The following is a 6,000-nucleotide window of genomic DNA, read 5'->3' as shown; positions in this document are numbered from 1 at the left end:
CGAAATCGAAGATTTTCGGGTCAGTTTTCCGCCAAATCGACGAACAGCAGCTGAGGCCGGCACTGCCGCCCCAAAATCGCCGGCACTGCCGGTCAGGCCGGCACTGCCGCCGCCCAAACGCCGGCACTGCCGCTGGCCCCGAAATTTTTCACACTTTCTTCGTTTTCGTTTTGGCACTTCCCATTTGTGTTTGGTCTTCGGTTTTGAGTGCCATTTCAGCTACCACAAGCTTCCGCAACATCGACAACGACGACGGCACCCCGAGGATTCAAGCGGTTCATTTGACACCTTCACCACCATAGCAAGTTCAAGATCGTCGGCCACCATCATCAAGTGGTATAACTTGCTCCTAACTTGTAGCCCTAGCCTCTTATGCGTATCTCTCCTATCGAGAGTGGCTTTCTAGTGTTGCGAAGCATTGCGCAAGCGTCCCGACCGTGAGGGTGTGCGTGTGTTGAGCAAAGCTTCGAAGCAAGCTCGTGTGAAAAGATAAGCAAAAGAAGTGTGACATACTTACATAGATAGTAGTATCCTTACATAGTGAGAAAAAGAAAAAGAAAAATACAAAAAGAGAAAAAGAAAAAGTGTGTGAGTGACACCTATACACAAAAGAGTCCAAAGCTTTTAAGCAAAAGAGAGAAAAGAGAAGAGAGGCGTCTTGCGCAAATCTTGTTGCTTCTCAATTTTGCAACCAAGCCACGGTCTCTCTTGCGTTGGCGTGACACCGAGCTTGTAGTCTTCGTTAGGACCATTTTGTTCTTGCTCATTTTCCAAGTCGCGCTAACCCCATTTTGTCCCACGCGTGTGTTCCTCCTTGTGTATGCCTTTTGGTGATCACCGCCTTTGACTTGTGACTTTTGGATCTTACCCACTTTTGACAATAGACTTTTCGTTTGGTTCTTCCATTTGGCTTTCCACATCCATACCTAACACCATATAGAGTTTTTGTTTTTGTGTGTGTAACCGGTTGCTCCTCACTTTGATACACCTTTTCGATTTTGGTTTGCAAGTTTTGACATTCTTGGTAGTCTTTCCTAACCACCCACCACATAGTTCTTGTTTTAGTTGTAACCATGTCTAGTGGAGAAGGGAACCAACTACCGATGACGCGGCACCAACATTGGATAGCTACTCAAGCCGTCCACGCCAAACTAAATCAATTTGAAACCATGCTCAAGGATACCAATGTCCGCTATGAAGAAAGAGCTCAAGTGCAAAGGAATGACCTCAACAATCAAGTACAAGACCTCAATGAGAAGATTGAAACTCAAGGCAATGAGTTGAAGGCCACACTTGCCATACAAGGTCAAGAAACAAGGGAAATGAAGACGGCGTTGGACAATATCCTCCACACACTCAATCGCCAAGAAGAGAGAAGACACCACTCAAGGTCTTCGCGCTCACATAGCTCAAGGTCAAGAGCTCCTACGCCATCTCGCCATGATTCTAATGAAGACCCACGCCACCATAATGTGGATATTCAAGTGCTTCACCAACAAGCTCAAGAAGCGGAACAAGCTCGCCTTCGACTTGTCCATGAACGTCAACACCTTGAAGAAGAGCGCCTTCACCAAGAGGACCTCAATGCTCAATTCCATCAAGAGAAAGAACGCCTTCGCCATGATCAAGAGCTAGTTCGAGCAAGGGAACAAGAGCGCCTCCGCCATGAACAACAAGCACTTGAAGAACAAGAGCGGCAACGACAAGTGCAAGAAGCTCAAGCTAGAAGACAACGCCTTCATGAAGAGGAAGAAAGGCAAGCGCACCAAGAGCGCCAAATCATCAATGTTGTTCGTCCTCAACGCCCTCAAGGTCAAGATAATCGCCGCCATCATGATGATCGCCCTCATGCTAGAAGACCTCCTCCAAGGGCAAGAAATGAAGACTCAAGTCATCACCAAGCATCAAGTGAAGAAAGTGTGATGCCTCGACGACGCCACAACAATGATGATCAAGATGAAGGTCATGGAAGACCACCTCCTCGTCAACAACATAGCAACAACAATAGAGATGCTCAAGGTCCACAACATCCACCTCAACAACGTCAAGATATGGTTGAAGAAAGACCACCTCCTAGGCGCAATGACCGCAATGAAGAGGAAATCTTTGGGAAGCTCAAGTTCACCATGCCCAAATTCCACGGAGAAGAAGACCCCGATGCATACCTCTCTTGGGTTCTCAAGGTTGACAAGATATTCCGCATACACAACTTCTCCGAAGCAAAGAAAGTGGCCATGGCATCACTAGAGTTTGAAGGGTATGCAAATGTGTGGTGGGAAGAAGTGAACAAGAAGCGTGACAAGGAAGATCTAGACCCCATTGGTACATGGGAAGAGATGCAAGAAGTCATGCACAAATGCTTTGTGCCCAACCATCACAAACGCGACCTCTTCAACAAGCTTACCCAACTCAAGCAAAGCTACAAGTCCGTTGAGGAATACTACAAGGAGATGCACATGACAATGATGAGTGCAAATGTGGACGAGCGAGAAGAGCAAACAATGGCAAGATTCTTGAATGGATTGAACATTCCCGTCAAGCGGATAGTGGAATTCTTGCCTTACACCAACATGGTTGAATTGCTTCATCAAGCTACAAGAGCCGAGCGCCAAGTGCGAGAAGACATAGCAAGTGCAAAAACAAAGTCCTTCTTCGCCGCGCGCAATGCAACAAATACCTCCTCAAGCATCAAGAACACAAGTGCTATTGATCCCAAGGATCCTCCTAAGCAAATAAAGAGTGCCTTCAAGACAACAAGCTTCAAGCCGGATCAATCAACTATGTCCTCCAAAGCTTCCACGGGATCTAGTAACATCACATGCTTCAAGTGTGGAGCTCAAGGACATAAATCCTTTGAATGCAAGAACACAAGAGTTATGATAACTCGAGATGATGGAGATGTGGAGTACTTGAGTGAAGACGAATATGAAGCCTTGGTACAAGCCGCAACCAATCATGAAGATGATGACTTGGAAGACCAAGAGCAAGTCCTATGTGTGCATGATGCAAGCCCGTCCCTTGTGGTGACCAAAGTGTTGACAACCCATGCACTTCCCAATGAAGATCAAAGGTGCAACATCTTCCAAACAAGAGCCGGAATCAATGGCAAGTCAATAAAGGTTATCATCGATGGAGGGAGTTGCCACAATCTTGCAAGCACCGAACTATGCTCCAAGCTCAACCTCACACTCCGGAAACACCCCCATCCTTACCATGTGCAATGGCTAAGTGACAATGGAAATGTCAAGATACAACACACCGTCTCCGTATCCTTCAAGATTGGCGCCTATGAAGACACCGTCGATTGTGATGTAGTGCCCATGACGGTGTGCCACATGCTACTTGGTCGCCCTTGGCAATATGACAAAAGAGCAAGCCATGATGGCTACACAAATGCCTATAGCTTCAAGGTCGGCGACAAGACGTTCATCCTACGCCCAATGACTCCTAGCCAAGTAATTGCGGACAATGCAAAGGCTTTAGCGAGGGCTAAGGTAGCTACCATCACTAGTGAGATGAGTGGTGAGAGAGTGACCCACCAAAAGGAAAGTGAGCGCCACAAGCCATATATGAGTGAGATGAAGAGTGTCCTCATAGCTACCAAAAGTGAGATGAGAGAATTGCACCACAACCCATCCACCATATTGCACTACGTGCTCATTTGCAAGGGGCCATCTTCGGAGACTAACAACTTAACAACACTTCCTTCGTCTTTGTTGTCTCTTTTGAAGGAGTTCCAAGATGTCTTCCCCGACGAGCTTCCTCATGGACTACCACCGCTTCGAGGGATTGAGCACCGCATCGACCTCATACCCGGCGCTCCTCTACCAAACCGCGCCGCCTACCGCACCAACCCCGAAGACACAAAGGAGATTCAACGCCAAATACAAGACCTTCTCGAAAAAGGGGAAATTGTTCGCTTACATGGAGTACCGCAAAGCATTGTGTCGGATCGAGACGTCAAGTTCATGAGTTATCTTTGGAAGACGCTCATGGCAAAGTTTGGAGTGAAGCTCTTATTCTCATCATCATCGCACCCGCAAACGGACGGCCAAACGGAAGTGGTCAATCGAAGCCTCTCCACCCTCCTACGCATCCTCGTGAAAAAGAACTTGAAGTCATGGGAGGAATGCATTCCACACGCGGAGTTCGCCTACAACCGCGCCAAGCACTCGACTACATCAAGGAGTCCCTTCATGGTCGTCTACGGGTTTGAGCCGCTCACGGCACTCGACATACTACCACTCCCCCTTCATGAGAGGACGAACATGGACTTCGCCAAGCGCGCCGCCGACGTGAAGAAACTACATGAAGAGACAAGGGAAACCATACAAGAACATGTGCTTCGTCAAGCTAACCGCCTCAACGCAAAGAAGAAGGAAAGGATATTTCAAGAAGGAGACCTCGTTTGGATCCACCTCCGGAAGGAAAGGTTCCCTCATGAACGCAACTCCAAGCTCAAGCCAAGAGGAGATGGCCCCTTCAAGGTCCTCAAACGCATCAACAACAACGCTTACATCATCGACATTCCCACCTCCAAGTACTTGGTGAGCAACACGTTCAACGTTGCGGACTTATCGCCATATCATGAAGATGAGGAGGCACAAGAGTCGAGGACAACTCTTTCCCAAGGGGGGGGGGGGAGATGATGTGGGGTGGCCTTCGGACACCTCCACACCAAGACCAACAAGTCCCCCAACTGGACCGATGACGCGAGCTCGAGTCAAAGCGCTACATGATAAGGTGAACTCGCTCCTCACTACCCTTGATCTCGATACCCCATTGGATGGGCTGCTACCTCAGGCCGATATGCTCTGTGTTATCAGATATGAACCTCGAGAGAAGAACATCACAGCAGACCCGAAGATGGACAAGGAAGAAGGAGAAGAAGAGTCCCAGCTGAAGGACGCCCCTCAGGGCCGGCACTGCCGGCCTCCAGGCACCGGCACTGCCGGCCTGCTCACCCCGGCACTGCCGGCCTCAAGACCCCGGCACTGCCGGCCTGCCCACCCCGGCACTACCGGCCTCCAGACCCCGGCACTGCCGGGCCCTCCAGCTGAAGACTCGACGAGAGCCAAGACCGGCACTGCCGGCCTGGAACCAGCGGCACTGCCGGCCCCACCGGCACTGCCGGCCCATCCTCACCGGCACTGCCGGCCCCACCCCTGTTGACTTCATCTCAACCGTCGATTTCGCATCCATGGACCAGGATAATTTATGTAATTCCGACTTTACCCCTGTACGAATCTGGGTCTATAAATACCTCACCCCTTCCTCCAGATTAGGGTTAGAGATGAACTAAGAAGAAACTTGAGCTTTGCTCTTACCCATGTGGGAAACCCTAGATCTATGATCTTGTATCCACCCGGGCTCCTTATCGACGCGTGATGATCTCTTTGGTGACTTCTACCGTTTGTTGATCTTTTGCTTGCACTTCTACCTTTTGGTCTTTTGCTTGCACTTCTATCAACCTTCCGGTCTTTTCACCCTTCTAGATCTCGTGTGTTTCGATTTGTCGATCTCTTTGCGGGACTTCTACCGAAAGGTCTTTTCTCGCAACCTCTATCGAGTAGGTGTATCGGGCCTACGAGGAAAAACCGGTTTGTGTGCGTGTGTGTGTGTGTTGTATCCCCACGAATTCCCCTCCGTGTTCGTCGTGTTCATCGTGTTCATCCACCTTCCCCACGAAATCCACCCAAATCCGTGAAGATCGGGCACATCCCCGGGCTTAGCCCTTATCACCTGGGGCCAGAAAAAAGATTGGCAAGAACATATGAGGTACACTATGGAAGCAGCGATGGAGCAACCATGCCGGTTTCACACTCTGAATCCGGCGAAGCCGGCGAACCACTTGACAAAAGATTGTTCTTGGATCAAGCACTTGATGTTGAGAGGTGCAGCAAAAGATGCGCAAGCACAAGGATGCTCCACAATACTGCCTCCCTCGCATGACATGTTACATCAACACCCGTTACCACTACCACCACTGCTTACCGGAGC

This window comes from Lolium perenne, chromosome 3 (genome assembly GCF_019359855.2).
Source record: "Lolium perenne isolate Kyuss_39 chromosome 3, Kyuss_2.0, whole genome shotgun sequence".
Classification (NCBI taxonomy): Eukaryota; Viridiplantae; Streptophyta; class Magnoliopsida; order Poales; family Poaceae; genus Lolium; species Lolium perenne.
The sequence above is the reverse complement of the archived record's forward strand: the minus strand, read 5'-3'. Positions refer to the sequence as shown.